This window comes from Protopterus annectens, chromosome 1.part1 (genome assembly GCF_019279795.1).
Source record: "Protopterus annectens isolate FY-2018-M chromosome 1.part1, PAN1.0, whole genome shotgun sequence".
In the NCBI taxonomy this organism is placed as follows: Eukaryota; Metazoa; Chordata; order Ceratodontiformes; family Protopteridae; genus Protopterus; species Protopterus annectens.
Genome location: NC_056726.1, coordinates 27445770 through 27461444, shown reverse-complemented (window position 1 = coordinate 27461444; position 15675 = coordinate 27445770). Strand labels below are relative to the sequence as shown.

General features: G+C 42.5%; 1 non-coding gene and 1 pseudogene across 1 annotated transcript; both read right to left on the bottom strand.

Annotated features, from left to right (window-relative positions):
• Positions 1 to 1115: 1115 nt before the first annotated feature.
• LOC122816897 lies at positions 1116 to 1280 on the bottom strand. The gene has a single exon (XR_006367118.1). It is a non-coding gene; the product is annotated as a U1 spliceosomal RNA (small nuclear RNA).
• An 8828-nt stretch (positions 1281 to 10108) lies between these two features.
• Positions 10109 to 10245, bottom strand: LOC122816952 (annotated as a pseudogene).
• Positions 10246 to 15675: the final 5430 nt, after the last annotated feature.

Sequence of the window (15675 nt, the reverse complement as noted above, 5' to 3'; positions counted from 1 at the left end):
ATGGTTTCTTAGTACAGTACACATGCATGGGAAATGTTCATACCAGACAGTATATTAAATTAATTGAGGGAGTCATGCATCCTACTGTATACATGCATGTGTTTATGCATTACTATGAGCTAATGGTGAGAAATGATTCTTGAAAAAATTGTTAGTTTATTTGTTCATTTATAGTGTGTGCTTTTGGGGAAGATACCTGCTTAGGTTCTCAGCTTATCAGAGCAGATATTATGATGGCTACAGTTTTTTAGCAGGTACAGCTGCTGGGATTTGTGTTTTTTTTTTTTTTTCCTCCTCACCTACTGAACTTTTCAATGTGGGGATTCTGGGAATGCTTTGAGTACAGTGAACGTTGATTGCTCAGTCATGATTTTGAATGGAAATGAGTTTATGTTGTATAATTGATATTCTCATACTGTTCATTACTTCACAGTTTCAGTATTAAGAATGCCATAATGATATTCTAATACACCAAATTAAATAGGTGAATGACATAGATGAGCCTGCACACTTTAGTAGGCCGAGGTCATCTTTGAGGCTAGCAACCATGCTACTTAGTGGGGCTAGTCTGCCACCACTCTTCTACTAAGGTGGGTTTGCATTCACATGAATCAGTTTTGAACCTTACTAGGTGAGGGATAGCTCATTTGGCATAGGAAAGGTTCAGCCAAGATAAAGAAAAATATAAAAACAAAATGCCCTTCACATAAAAAACCTAATAGCTGCATCAGTGGAAACATGCTGAGTGCTGGAAAAAAATAAGGAAAGAAAGAAAGAAAAAGGTCTGTTGATTCTGTCTATGAGAAAGAAACAAAGCAAGATAAACAAAGAAAGGAAGTAAAGACAGAAGAAAAAAGAAAAAAAGAAGGAAGGAAGAAGAAAATAATGCATGGCCTGGAGAGAGAGAGAGAGAGGGAGAGAGAGAGAGAGAGAGAGAGAGAGAGAGAGAGAGAGAGAGAGAGAGAGCGAGAGAGAGAGAGAGAGAGAGAGAGAGAGAGAGAATAGCTATTGCTGAGTTAGTAGCTTGGGGAACTGTAAGTATAATGTGAGTTAGAAATACTTGTGAGTTAGGTAAGTCAGAAAAAAACAAACAGATCTGTTTGAATGTTTACATTCTGGGAGCTGCACAAATGCAGTCCCCCACTACCATAAATTACACAGTTGACCTTCGCACACTTATAAAAACACAGAAATCAACAAATATGAAGAGTACAATAAAAGGCCCTTAACCTAAAGAAACCAACTTCTTGATTATGGTATTCCCCCTACCAAATAAAGATGCCTTTGGTTACTGAGATACAGCAGCTCTACTGTTGTAAATTTCATTACCAGGTGGCAAGCTGTTTTTGCAACAGGTGGCACAGTGATGCAGCAGTTAGTGTTGTCACCTCCCAGCAAGAGGTTTGCTGGTTCAGTTCTCAGCTGGGGTGCCTTCTGTACAGAGTCTGCATGTCCTCCCTATGTTTGCATGGGTTTCCTCCCACATTCCAAAGACATGCAGCAGGTAGATTGGACACTCTCAGTTGGCCCTAGGTGGGAGTGAGGGTGTGGTATGAATGAACTACTGCAGCACCCAGTGGTGTAAACCTTCACTGTTGAAGTGACACCCTGACCCCTTGTGCAAAAAAAATGGGAAGATAGATGAGGTTATTTTTGCAATACAAACTTGGGTTTGACCCAATTCTAATTGGAGCAACAAGAAAGAGTCTAACGAAAGTTTGGTGTCTGCAGTAATATCCCATAAAAAGCTTTGCCCATGTACATTTTGTGTTAGGTTTTTACTTGTCTCCTTTCCGATTTGAAGAGAGAGACTACTGTTTTGAGTTAACTTGGTGTAACTATAAGTAAAATAGCAAGATGCTACAATTTTGTTCCTGCATCTTTAAAAAATGGATGAAAGGCATTCTTTCCTGTACTGTTCGGGCAGCTAGGATGTTCTGCTCAACAGCTAATCCCAGAAATACAGACAGCATTTGAGAACAAAGCAGCCTCTCTCAGTTGGTGAAAGAGTACCCATGGTTGCTGTAATGACATTCCGATATCTCAAGTTAAATACATGACTGACGAAGGTGACTTGCACACATTAGTAGGCAGAGGTCAAATGTGAGGCTTGAAACATCTGATGCGTCTTAGTGGGGGGTGGTCAGTCATAACTATTCTAGTGAGATGGATATGCATGCAGAAATATGATACAGTCATTCTGCACCTTAGTAAGAGAGGGATAGGTCATTTGGCATAGGTAAGATTCGACCATGGTGAGAAAAAATGCACAAAAGAAAAGTTCAAGAAAGAAAATAAGAATGTAAGAAAGAAAAAGAAAAACTGCCAATCCTGTGTGCAAAAAAATAAATAAATCAAGAAAAAATGAGAAAGGAAGTAAGGACAGAAAAAAAAGAAAGAAGAAAAGGTAAAGGAATGCATTGCCTGTTTCAATATAGTAAGACAAAGACAGAAAATGTACTTGGAGAAAAATGTAACTGATGTAAATAAGAGTAAATAATTAGCTGTTGCTGAGTTAGGAGTTTGGAGAATTGTATCTATAACAGTTAGAAGTATGGGCTTGTGAGCCAAGTATGCAAGAATACAAGAAACAAATCTGCCTGCTTGTCAGCATAAAAGAAGTTATGTACCCACCATAATGTTACATCTGTGTTGTCTATTTTCATTCTTTCTCAACCTGTAGGTTCGGATCTGGACCACAGATCTGATTCTGCCACCTTCCATAGCCCTATGATCTGATTCTCGAGCTCCTACCCTAGCCATAATGCCTCATTCCCCCAGATTACCTCAGACCAAGTTTGCTGCTAACACAGTATAGAATGTCTATCTCTATATACAGATTAGAAACAGACAGAATGAAGTTCAGGGACTCAAACAGGAACTACATTCCTATAGACATATCCATCAGGTCTTCCACAGTTATGGACAGGGGGAAGGGGGGGGGTTGAGGAAGAATGAAAACGGACAACACAGATGGAGTGTTATGGTGAGTACATAACTACTTTATCTGATGTTGTAATTTTCATTCATACCTCAACCTGTGGGACAAAGTCCCCAGCTACAGTAATATCAGGTGGCCCTCATAGAAGGATATTCGGGAGCACTGCGGAACCAAAGGCAGCTGTTTTCCTAGAAACAATATCCAGTTTGTAATGTGCAACAAAGGTATGGGAGTTCGACCAAGTAGCAGCTGCACAAATGTCCTCAATCGAAACTCTAGATGAGAAGGCTTGAGATGTAGACATAGATCTAGTAGAATGAGCTTTGACATGCTTAGGTAGAGGAATACCTTTGGAAGAAAATACATGAGATATGCAATCTGTAATCCATTTATCCAAAGTGATTTTGGACACTGGCCATTTCATTCTAACATTTGAAAAGAAGACAGTCAGTAGTCAGTTTTTCTGAAAGATTTTGTTCTGTTTAGATAAAAACATAGCTGTCTATGAACATCTAGAAGATGAAGAGTATATTCACCCTTGTTTTGGAAATTGGGGAAGAAACTGGTAGGTTGATGACCTGATTGATATTGTTTTCAGAGGTAGCTTTGGGCAAAAAAGAAGGATCGGTACACAAGGTCACTCTATCTTAATGAAAGAGCAAATATGGGGGGGTTGGATGACAGTGCTTGCAATTCAGATACCCTTCTAGATGAAGTGATGGCTACCAAAAATGCAATCTTCCAGGAAAGATATTTTAAGTCTACCTTGACTGAAGGTCCAAAGGGGAGTTGAACAAGAGCTTGTAACATCATGGTTAAGTCCCAAGGAGGAGTGGCATCCTTTATAGGAGGCCTAAGTAAAAAGGTACACCTGAGGAAGGTCTTACACAGTTTAGATGAAGCAAGAGAAGATGAACTGTCCCCTAAATGATAATTTGAGATGGCTGCCAGTTGCACCTTAATAGTAGAAAAACTTGAGTCACCTTGGAAAATTAAAGCAAAAAAGTCTAGAACTGCAGGGATAGGAGCTGTAAAAGGGTCCACATGTTTTTGGTGAGCCCATATCAAAAACCTCTTCCATTTACTTTTATATATTTTTCTAATAGAAGCTTTATGTGAGGATATTAAAATCCTCTGAACCGGTGAAGAAAGCCTGGTGTTTCTAGCCATCTCTGGAACAGGAGAAACCTTGCAGTTAGTTTTAGTCCTGAAAGATCTGGGTGAGTCTTCCCGGATGGGTGAGACAGGAGATCTGGATACAGTTCCAGCGTCCACAGAGGCATATTCAATGAGACCAAAGGAAGGGGAACCAGACCTGTTGAGGCCAAAAGGGGGCAATGAGGATCACCTTGCTCTTCATCCTCTGTGCTTTCTGAAGAAACTTGGATACGAGGGATAGGGGAAGGTAAGCATAAAGAAGACCAGAAGGCCAAACATGGACTAGAGCATCTCTCGGTGACTGACCCTAATGAGGGATCAAGGCAAAGAATCTACTGCATTTGCTATTGAAGGGCAATGCAAAGAGGTTGCAGGAGGGTTGACCCCATTTCTGGAAAATCATGTTTGCCACTGATTGGTTTAGAGACCACTCACGCGGCATCAGAATAACTCTGCTGAGCCTGTCCATCAGAATGTTGGACTTTCCCAGAATGTCCGTTGTGACTAGGAAGCAGTTGGAAGAGATTGCCCACTGCTAAATCTGTATTGCTTCTCAACATAGGGGTAAGATCTGTTTTTTCCCTGCTTATTGATGTACCATACCATGGACATGTTGTCTGTTTGTATTGTAATAGTTCCTAGTAGGAGAAAGCTCTGAAGTGCTTGCAATACTAGAAACACTGCTCTCATTTCTAGGACACTGATATGCAAATTGGCCTCTTGTATCAATCATGTATCTTGGACCATCCAACCAAGGTAATGCTCCCCCAGCTAGGATACATCCGTGGTCAATGTGATTTTGGGGCAGGAAGAACAAACTCTCATCCTTATTCGACTTCTTCAGAGTGCAGCCACCATAGAAGTGAGTCCTTGCACACTCAAGACAATTTGATTGGGTGATTCAGTGGATAGAAGTGTAAAGATTATTGAATTACCAGCATCCATTGAAGGATTCTCATATGTAAGCATGCTGTTGGAATCAAGGTTATTGTGGCAGCCATTGAACCTAATGTTCTGTGGACTAGACTTGTTATGGGTTTGGGAATGTCCAGAATTTGTGTGATATGCGATCTTAAGGTGGATATCCTGTCCAGAGGCAAGTAAGCTAGGCAACTGGTTGTGTCTAGATGTGCTTTTATAAAGTCTATCAACTGTATGGGTGGTAGCTGTGATTTCTGCATGTTGATCATGGTGCCCAGGGTATGGGCTAGGTGTAGAAGATAGTCCCTGGCTTGTAGTAGTAGATGCCTGGTTGATGCAGTTGTGTATCAGTCATCTAGTTAAGGAAACACATTGACTCCATGCAGTCTCAAGTGAGTTGCTACTACCATCATGCATTTGGTGAGCATCCTGGGGGCTGTGGTGAGACCAAAGGGGAGTACTCTGAATTGATAATGATTGGCCCCAACCAGAAGTGGAGAAACCTTCTGGAGCCCCTGTCCATTTTGATATGATAGTATGTGTCCTAAAGGTCAGTTGAGCACATCCAGTCATCTTTTCATAATAATGGTAGGATGGACTGAACTGTGACCATCCAGAAGTCCAAATTGTCTGCAGATTTGTTTAGGAATTTTAGGTCCAAGTTTCGCCTCAGGTCTACTGTCTTCTTCAGCACTAAAAAGAACTTTGAGTTGATTCTGGATTCAGTTTGGTCTGGTGGGACCTCCTGGAAGACTCTTTATTTCTAGCAACTTTGTAAATTTGTAATGCTGCTTCCTCCCTGTGATTGGGTGGAACATCGGGGAGATTTTTTCCTTTTTTTTTTTGGTATTTGGAAAAATGTAATGGAATATGCTCTGGATATAATCCTTTACACTCAACGATTGTTTGTGATGGCTAATCAGGCATCTGGGTGCAAGGATAAGCATCCCCGACTGCCTCCAGAGAGGGGCAGTTGGGCAGCCTCTCAGGAGTGCTGAAAGGATCTATCCAAAAAGGAATCTTGTGATCCTTGGTTGTGCAGATCCTGTCTGCTGTGTGGGCAGCATCTACCATTATAGTTGTTTCCCACTGTACTTCTGGGGGAAAAATTTCCTTGTGATTCCTGAAAAGGACCTTGAGACTTTTTGAACCACATTTTTTTACCACCATGCTGGTTCCTGGAGAAAGACCTTTGTGGGGTAGAAAAATGGATTCTGACAGCAGACAAAGTCTTTCCATCTTTCTCACTATGCGAGAGTGAGGCCAAACTTGATGAAGGACATCTTGAAAGGTTCCATGAAGTCACAAAGGCGCATCCAGGCATAACATATTATAGCAATATCTGAACTGGCAGCCCTTGAGGTACCCTCTGCAACATGCATGATTAGCCTCAAGGATATGTTAGAGATAGACTGTAAGGTGGTCAATCTGGGGGAAAAGGTTTTCTGTTCCTCTGCAGACATGGACCCTGGGGTAGAGCTAGACAGTTCCTTAATTAAGTCCCTCTGTCATCTAGTGAAGTGTGCCAGGTAGTTCAGCAATCGCAATACAAAAGCCGCTGATGTGTATACCCACTTCCCAAGTCTGTCCAAAGCCTTAGATTCCCTATTAGGAGGCTGGACAGTGGAGCAATCCTCTGCTAGCTCCTTCTTGGTGGCTGCTGCAACAACCATGGCAGTTACAGGGATACCTTTTGTCCAATGATGTCTGTTGGTGGGAGTGTTAAGAATCTTGTCGGGTTGTTTAGGAATAGGTTCCACAGCATCCAGTTCTCTCCATGCCCTGCAGGAGACAAGGTCAGTAGGACTGACCACAAATGGGACACCCAAAATGTAGATGGGCCAGACCTGAAGGCTTCCAAAAACACTGATTCCTCCTGGGTAGGGTTTTTGGTAGATCATCTACCTTTCTGGCAAAGGATATCAAGAATGCCTCCAAGAGAGACATCTTCAGGTGGAGATCTTGAGGAACCTTCCCATACCTCTCAACCATACTGAATTCCTCAGTAAATACCAGTTTTGAGGGCAAAATATTAGACTGCCACAAATTCCCGCATGGCCCCCTTTAATGTCTGAATTTCCTGGGGGATTTTTGTTTTGTTTTTTTAATTTTTACTTCTGACGTCATCACCTGCAGGGTGTGCGTGGTGACATCAGCTCATGCAGACTGGTCTTTCTTCCCTGGCTCAGCTCCTCCTTGCAAGACAAACAGCAGCAGCTTTTCTTACTTAATGGCTGCAGGTTTTCCCCAGCTCAGTTCCACCCTCCAGGTAAAAAATGTCAAGACAAATAGCAGCTACAAATGTGATTACTTTTTGTTTATGATGAACTATGCAAAACTGTGCTTGTGCTTTTTTCTTTTTACTTTAATGGCAAGATGCCTTTCAGACATCCTTTTTACTTTAACGGCAGGAAAAACTGTGTGCAGTGCATTCCTGACAAGAGGAGAAATGTGTGTGTGTGTGTGTATGTGTGTGGCTTTATTTACTTAATGCCGTGCTTTAGTATTTACTTATACTCATGCAGTGCATTTTATGCCACATGCGGAGAAACTGCCTTTAACTTATTTACTGTGTGTGTGGGTGTGTAAACAGCAGCAGCTTTACTTATTTAACGGCTGCAGGAGAAACTGCCTTTAACTTATTTAAGTAGCATGCTAACTTATTTACTTTGTGATTACTTTTTGTTTATGATGAACTGTGTGCTTGTGCTTTAATAATGGCAAGAGAAACTGTGTGCAGTGCATTCTTGACAAGAGGAGAAACGTGTGTGTTTATTTACTTAATGCCGTGCTTTAGGATTTACTCATACAGTGCTACTACATGCGGAGAAACTGCCTTTAACTTATTTACTTACTGTGCCTTTAACATACTGTGTGTAAACAGCAGCTTTACTTATTTAATGACTGCAGGTTTTCCCAGGCTCAGTTTATGATGAACTGTGCTTTCTTTTTACTTAACGGCAGGAGAAAGGTGTGGCTTTAATTACTTAATGCTGTACTTTAGGGGAAACTGCCTTTAACTTTATGTGCATGGGAAACTCTGCTTTATTTACTAGGGGAAACTACTGTGTGTGTGTGTGTGCTTTAGGATTTACTCATTCAGTGCATTTTATGCTACGTGCAGGAGAAACTGCCTTTAACTTATTTACTTAATGTGCCTTTAACTTACTGTGTGTAAACAGTAGCTTTACTTATTTAACAGCTGCAAGTTTTCCGGGGCTCAGTTTACGATGAACTGTGCTTTCTGTTTAGTTTAACGGCAGGAGAAACGTATGTGGCTTTATTTACTTAACGCTGTACTTTAGGGGAAACTGCCTTTAACTTTGCGTGCAGGAGAAACTCTGCTTTATTTACTAGGGGAAACTGGTGTGTGTATGTTTACTAGGGGAAACTGGTGTGTGTTTATTTACTAGGGGAAACTGGTGTGTGAGTTTATTTACTAAGGGAAACTGGTGTGTGTGTGTGTGTGTGTGTGTGTGTGTGTGTGTGTGTGTGTGTGTGTGTGTGTGTGTTTATTTACTAGGGGAAATTGATGTGTGTGTTTACTAGGGGAAACTGGTGTGTGTGTTTTTATTTATTAGGGAAAACTGGGTTGTTTGTGTGTGTGTGTGTAGGTTTATTTACTAGGGAAAACTGGTGTGTGTGTGTGTGTGTGTGTGTATGCTTACTAAGGGATACTGGTGTGTGTTTGTGTGTGTGTGTGTGTTTATTTACTAGGGGAAACTGGTGTGTGTGTTTATTTACTAGGGGAAACTATCTGTGTGTCTGTTTATTTACTAGGGGAAACTGGTGTGTGTGTCTTTATTTATCAGGGGAAACTGGTGTGTGTGTGTGTGTGTGTGTGTGTGTGTGTGTGTGTGTGTGTGTGTGTTGCATAGTTCTTCAGGCAGAGGGAAGTTTAGTGTTACTTATGCCAAGTCTGTTTGTGTTGTTCGTAGCACAATGGGTAGAATGTTTGCTTTTGTTGCAGAAGGCTGTGGGTTGTACTCCTGCAGTGGGGTGCAGTCACCAAAAACAAAATTCTAAGGTTCATCATCTTCTCCCTTCCCAATGAATATCATTGCTACACATTTAAAAAAAAATACTGCAGGGTCTGGGCTTGGGGGCCATATTTTGGTTGTCTGTTCTTCAGTTTGCGATTGAAAGTTGGTATCCCACAATTCCATCAAAGTGGGTGGGCTTACATAATTATGTATGCACATTTTATGTTAATCAGCATACAGTGTTGTACCTGTTTTTCATGGACCTTTGTCCAGATGTTTGATGTTTCCAGGTTGAGAGGTATGACATGTCCCCCTCATCAAAGTCACTGTCCTCAGTGATGAATTCCTGGGAAGAATCCAGATAACTCCTCTTATGAGGGACCTCCTCAGTGGGATGCTATGGGGAGGTTTTGGAAGAGATGGGGAACTCCGAAACAGGAACTGATTGGAAGCTGTTTTGGGCTAGCTGTCCTGAAGGAGGTAAGAGAGGACTCACGTACAGGATCCAAAGCACAGGTGAGACATGGATCTGAGGATGTGAGAGTCAGGGCTCTTCTAGGTAGAGCAAGAACCCTTTCTGCCACCTCGAAGACAGAAAGACCCACAGAAGTCAAAGACAGTCTCTCCAGAGCCAAACCCCCCAGGGCAGACAACCTCCTAGGCCCACAGATCTCCTGCTCAGAGGGGAGAGTTGGGGGGGGGGGGCAAGCTGTCAAATGCCAAAGCTCATAGGGGAAGTGATGGCTCCAAAAATTTAGCTGAAGTCATCCCCTTGGATCTGACATTGAGGATTCAGCTCTGAGAGCCATTCTGCTCTGACACGGTTGAAGCCAAATAGGTCAGGGAGATGGTCAGAGTTGAAGTGATAGGCACTATCTGATCTGATGTCTCAACTCTTGAGGCCTTCAGATCCGAAGACTCCAATGCAAGTAGTCAATTCAGAGAAGGAGCAACTGGAATAAAGTCAGGAGATGGCAAAACCCCCGTCTGGATTTGTGTCCTGAGAAATTTCCTCATCATTGTATTAACCTCAGCTTCCAAAAGACTGAAGGAAGACTTTACAGATGAGGGGGTGGAGGAAGGCCTGGAAGACTTTTTAGGTGTAGATCCATAATTTATGGAGTTGAGTTTCCCACTTTTGGGGAAATCACAGGGGTCAACTCAACCAACGTATGCAATAGAAGATACAACCCTGTGAAAACTACCTTCCTGATTATGGTTTTCTGCCTGCCAGGTAAATGTGCCTTTGGTAACAGAGAACCATCAGGTGCAGTGTTGTAAATCTCATTACCTGAGTGGTGAGTTGTTTTTGCAATGGTGTATAAGGATAGTGATAAACCTGGGTTTGAATATTGACTTTGTACATACCTGTACTGGAGCAATAAGAAAAGTTTAAGGAAAGTTCAGCATCTGCAGTAATATCACAAAATGCTTTTTCCATGAAAATTTTGCATTAGGTTTTGACTAGTCTCCCATCTGTTAGAAGAGAGAGACTAGCGTTTTCAAAATGTGAAAAGCTTTTGAATATCCTTATGTAATTCTATGTAAGTGAGTAAGAAGCAAAAAGAAGTTATGTACTCACCATAATGTTCCACCTGTGTTGATCATTTTCATTCTTCTTCAGCTTATGGGTTTGGATCCGATCCCTCGGATCTGATTCGACTGCTACAATAGCTTGTGGTAACAAAAAAAAACTCTCAAGCTTCTCACTTACCCAAAATGCACCCTTCCTAAGTACCTCAGATCTTGTTTGCTAATAGAAGTAAGTAGAAATATAATAAGTATCCAGAGAAACCAGTCTGGAGCTCAGTAGAAGGTAAGTTCCCACCTAATACTACCCACTCAACTAGGAGTTCAAAGGCAGGGGGCCGGTAGGTGGTGAGTTGAGGAAGAATGAAAATGGACAACACAGATGGAACGTTATGGTGAGTACATAACTTCTTTTTCCGATGTTGTCAATTTTCATTCTATCCTCAACTTAATGGACAGAGTCCCCAGGAAGCTTAGATCTTGGGTGGACTCAATGAAGGATGTTCCTCAGCACCATTGAACTGAATGATGCTCTACTCCTGGAGACCAGATTCAATTTGTAGTGGGAAAAAAAAGGTATGAGGAGTAGCCCAGGTTGCTGTTGCACAAATTTCATCTATAGAGGCCATAGTTTGAAAAACAAATGAAGTAGCCATCACTCTTGTAGAATGGACTTGTAAAGATTTTGGCAATGCCATGCCCAAACAGTCATAAATAAAAGTAATGCAACTGGTAAGCTATCTGGACAGGGTTACTTTGGTGACTGGTTTACCCAATTTAACATCTGAGAAGGAAACAAATGATAGGTCATATTTCCTGAAATCTTTGGTTCTATGAAGGTAAAAATGCAATTGTCTGTGAACATCTACCAAATGTAACAAGTATTTACCTTTGTTCTCAAATTTTGGAAAAAATACTGGTAAATTGATGGATTGATTGATATTTGCCATTGATACTACCTTGGTAAAAAGGTTGGATTAGTACTGAGAGATACTCTGCCTTTGTGAAAAATTCGATACGGGAGTCTAAAAGATAAGGCTTAAATTTCTGAAATTCTTCTTGCAGAAATTACAACCAAGAAAATAGTCTTCCAAGAAAGAAATTTGAGATCACACTTAGCTGCTTGTTCGAAAGGGGGGGGGGCTGTATAATAGCCTGCAGCGCTAAGTTTATGTACCAAGGAGGAGTAGTATCTTTATATGGGGGCTTTAAAAGGAGATTTCCTCTTAAAAATGCTTTGCAGAGTTTATGTGAAAAAACTGAGGAACCCTGGGAATCGATGTGAAAACTGAATATTGGTGCCAAATGAACTTTGATAGTTGAAGAAAAGGATCCTTCATTGAAAAGTTGGGCTAAAAAATTAAGAATATCATGAACTGGAGCAGAGAGGGGATCAATATTATTCTGTAATGCCCAATGAAAGAGTCTTTTCCATTTACTGGAATATAGCTTACGTGTAGATGGTCTATGAGAAGACAGAAGTGTACGCTGGACTAGAGAGGGCAGCATAGATTGCCTGGCTATTAGTGGAATTGGAAAAGCCAAGCCTTCAGCCCGAGATTGGGGATGTCCGGATGAATCATGACCATTGGGTAAGACAGGAGGTCTGGAGTTGGATCCAGAATCCATGGTTAGTGAAATAAGTGAGTCCATAGGAAGGGGAACCAAATCTGTCGAGGCCAATATGGCATAATGAGGATAACTTTGCTCTTCAATGTGGTTGCTTTCTGTAGAAACTTCAGGATTAAAGAAGTTGGGGGAAAGGCATAAAGAAGACTGGGGGCCAATTGTGAAGAAGAGCATCCCTCAATGACTCACCGCTTGGGGGGGTTCAGGATGAAGTAGTTGCTGCCCTTGTTGTTTAGGAGAGAGGCGAAAATGTCACAGCAAGTCTGACCCCCATTAATGAAATATCCTTTCCATCACATTCTGATTGAGGGATCATTTGTGGGGTAAAAGAATGCACCTGCTCAGCTTGTCTGCTATCACGCTGGACTTCCCCAAAATATGCACCGCTATGAGAAAGCAGTCGGAAGAGATCACCCATTGCCACACTCTGAGAGCTTTTCAACACAAAGGGTAGGATCTGGTTCCTCCTTGTTTGTTGATATACCAGACTACTGACATGTTATCTGACTGAATTGCAATTGTTCCTATGGGAAGAATATTTTGGAAAGCCTGCAACACTAAAAACACTGCTCTCATCTCTAGAATGTTGATATGCAAATCTGTCTCTGTGGGGGACTGTTTTGCCCAGAAAATGCCCTCCCCACCTTAGCTGGGAAGCATCCGTGGTCACTGTGTCCTTGAGCTGGGGAAGAGCAAATGAGCAGCCTTGGAATATCTGAACCGACTGAATCCACCAATTGAGGTCTTTTTTGCAAATAGTGTTGATTTTTATTAGAGTTGACATTGGATCTTGAAGGAAAGAACATTGTGCTGATAACAGCCATTGTAGAATTATCTATGAAATCTGGCCAGCAGAACTAATGTTATTGCCTCCACCATGGAAACTAAAGCCTGAAGAACTAGTTGAGCTGAGATTTTGTTGCTGCATATTATCTTTGTAACTTGCAACCTGATTGTCTCGGCCCCTGGAAGGAGGGGGTCAGGCTATTGTCTCTTTTGTGTGGAGAACTGCTCTTATAAAGTTTAAATTTTGAGTAGGCTCTAGATATGGTTACTCATAGTTTATTGTTACCCCTAGATGGAAATATGTCTGGAGAACACTGTCTCTTGCCTTTAATAGTTGATGCCTGGTTGGGGCGGAAATGAGACAGTTGTCTAGACATGGAAACAACCAGAATCCATGCAGTCTCAAGTGAGCTGCCACTACTGTCATGCACTTCGTAAACACCCTTGGAGCTGTGTTGAGACCAAAGGGCAGCATTCTGAACTGATAATGACTGACTCCTAGCCAGAAGCATAATTACCTCCTAGATTTTGTTAATTTTTATGTGATAATACATGTCCTGAAGGTCTGTTGATCACATCCAATCATCCTTTTCCAGAAACAGAAGAATGGACTGAACTGTGACCATCTTGTTTCATCAAACTGATTTGTTCAAGTTGCTGAGAACTAATATTGGTCTCCAGTTCCCTGTTTTCTTTGGCACTAAAAAGAATCTTGAATAAGTTCTGGATCATTTCTGGTCTGGTGTGACCTCTTGGATGACTTGTTTTTCTAGCAGCTTTTGCACCTGAATAGCTGCTTGTTCCCTCTGACTGGGTGGAACATTGGGATTTTGGGAAGGAGGAAGGGAAAAGGGTATTGTATAACCTCTGAAAATTATCCTATCCACCCAGGTATCCAGTGCTTTTTCCAGCCAGGCTCGCTGGTGCAGGGACAGTCGACCCCTGACTGCTTCCAGAGTAGGGCAGTCAGGCCTCCATTCAAGAGTGCTGGAAGGCTCTGCCAAAGAAGGAATCTCAGGACCCTTGGTTTTGTGGGCCTCCACTGCCATGTAGGTGGCATCTACCATTGGAGTCCCCCCCTGCCCCTGGGGGAAATACTGCCATGTGTCTCTCGAAAAGGCCCTTGGGATTTTCTGAACCACATTTTCCCACTACTTTGCTGATTCCTTGAGAAAGATCTCTGAGGACTGGTAAAACATATGCCCATGGCAGAAAGGGTCTTCCCACTTTCTCACACCTGGACAATGTGTCTTTTACCTTAGGGCCAAATAAAGATGTGCTGTCAAAAGAAGCACTGATGAACGTAGAATTGAAAGGCTCAATAAAGTCACACAACTGCATCCAGATGTGCCTCCTTGTGGCAATACTTGAGCCTGCTGCTCTACTCATTCCTTCAGCTACATGTGAAATTAACCTCATGGAAGAGTTGGAAATAGACTGGAGGGTAGCCAACTGGGAAGTAATTGAGGCCTGTTCTTCCACAGATAAGGATCCTGATAGGGTATCTGTATCTGAAAGCTCTTTAATCAGAATCCTCTGTAACCTAGTGAAATGTGCCAAGTAGTTCGGAGACCATAAGGAGAAGGTCATTGAAGCATAGACTCCTTGTTTGGGGGATAGATAGAGGAGCTAGTTCCTTCTTTGTGGCCACTGTCACAACCATGACATCCACAGGCACACGTTTGTCCAGAATTGTTTATCCTCAGGAGTGGTAATTATTTTGTCTGGTCTCCAGGGGATCGGCTCAGTAGTGTCAGGGGCCTTCCATGCCCACTGAGAGATCAACTCAAATGAGCTTGTCAGCAGACAGAGGTACCCAGAAGGTAGATGGGCAGTTATCAAAACCTTCTAGGTACATTGACTCCTCAGCTGAAGGATTGTTGGGCTTTCAATCACCTCTCTGTTTAGGATTTCTAGGATGTTTCCAAAGGAGACATCTTCAAGAGGTGACCTTGGGGAGCCTTTGCCCTCATCAAAGTCTGTATCTTTGGTGACGGATTCCTCCAGGGAATCCAAGTGCTTCCTCTTGCACAACTTCTTCCTAGGGACCTCCTCAGTGGGGTGCTCTGGGGAGGTATTAGAAGAAATGGGAATGCCCTGCTGGGAAGCCTGGGGTTTCGGTACTCACTGCTCCTGTGGAAGAAAAGGATGAGACTCTGTACGCAGAGATGACAGTGTTGGGGGCTGAGGATCTGAGGAGGTAGTGACCATCTGAGCTGGCTCTCTCCAAAACCTCAAAGACTGACCTCCCTTGACAGGGAAAGGACTCTGGATCCAAGAGGGTGAGCCTCTGGATCCCAGTCCCTCCCTGCTCCAAGGAAAATCCTCCCAAGGCAGAAGTCAGAGCCGAGCTCTCTCGAACTGAAGCCACTAGGTGCAGGGATGGCTCTGAAAGCTTCAGAGTCGATCTCGGAGCTGACTAGGCAGCTATGGCTCTGAGAGGTCTCTGGTTCTGACTGAACCAAAGAACTCAGAGCAAATGACGGATCTGATGATAAAGTCATCTTCAGATCTGAAGCAGACAGAGCTGGGTGGCTAGGATCCAAGAACTCTGAAGCTTCTAAAGAAGTCAGAGGATGATGTAAAGGAGGGGTTGTTGAAGTATGGAACTCCTGCAGGTAGGAGCCAAGGGCACCCCTGGCATATTCTGTGCCCACAGAAGCTTTCTCACCAGTCTCTTAACATATTCTTCAGTCAAACTCCTAGAAGAAAGGGTAGACATCAGAG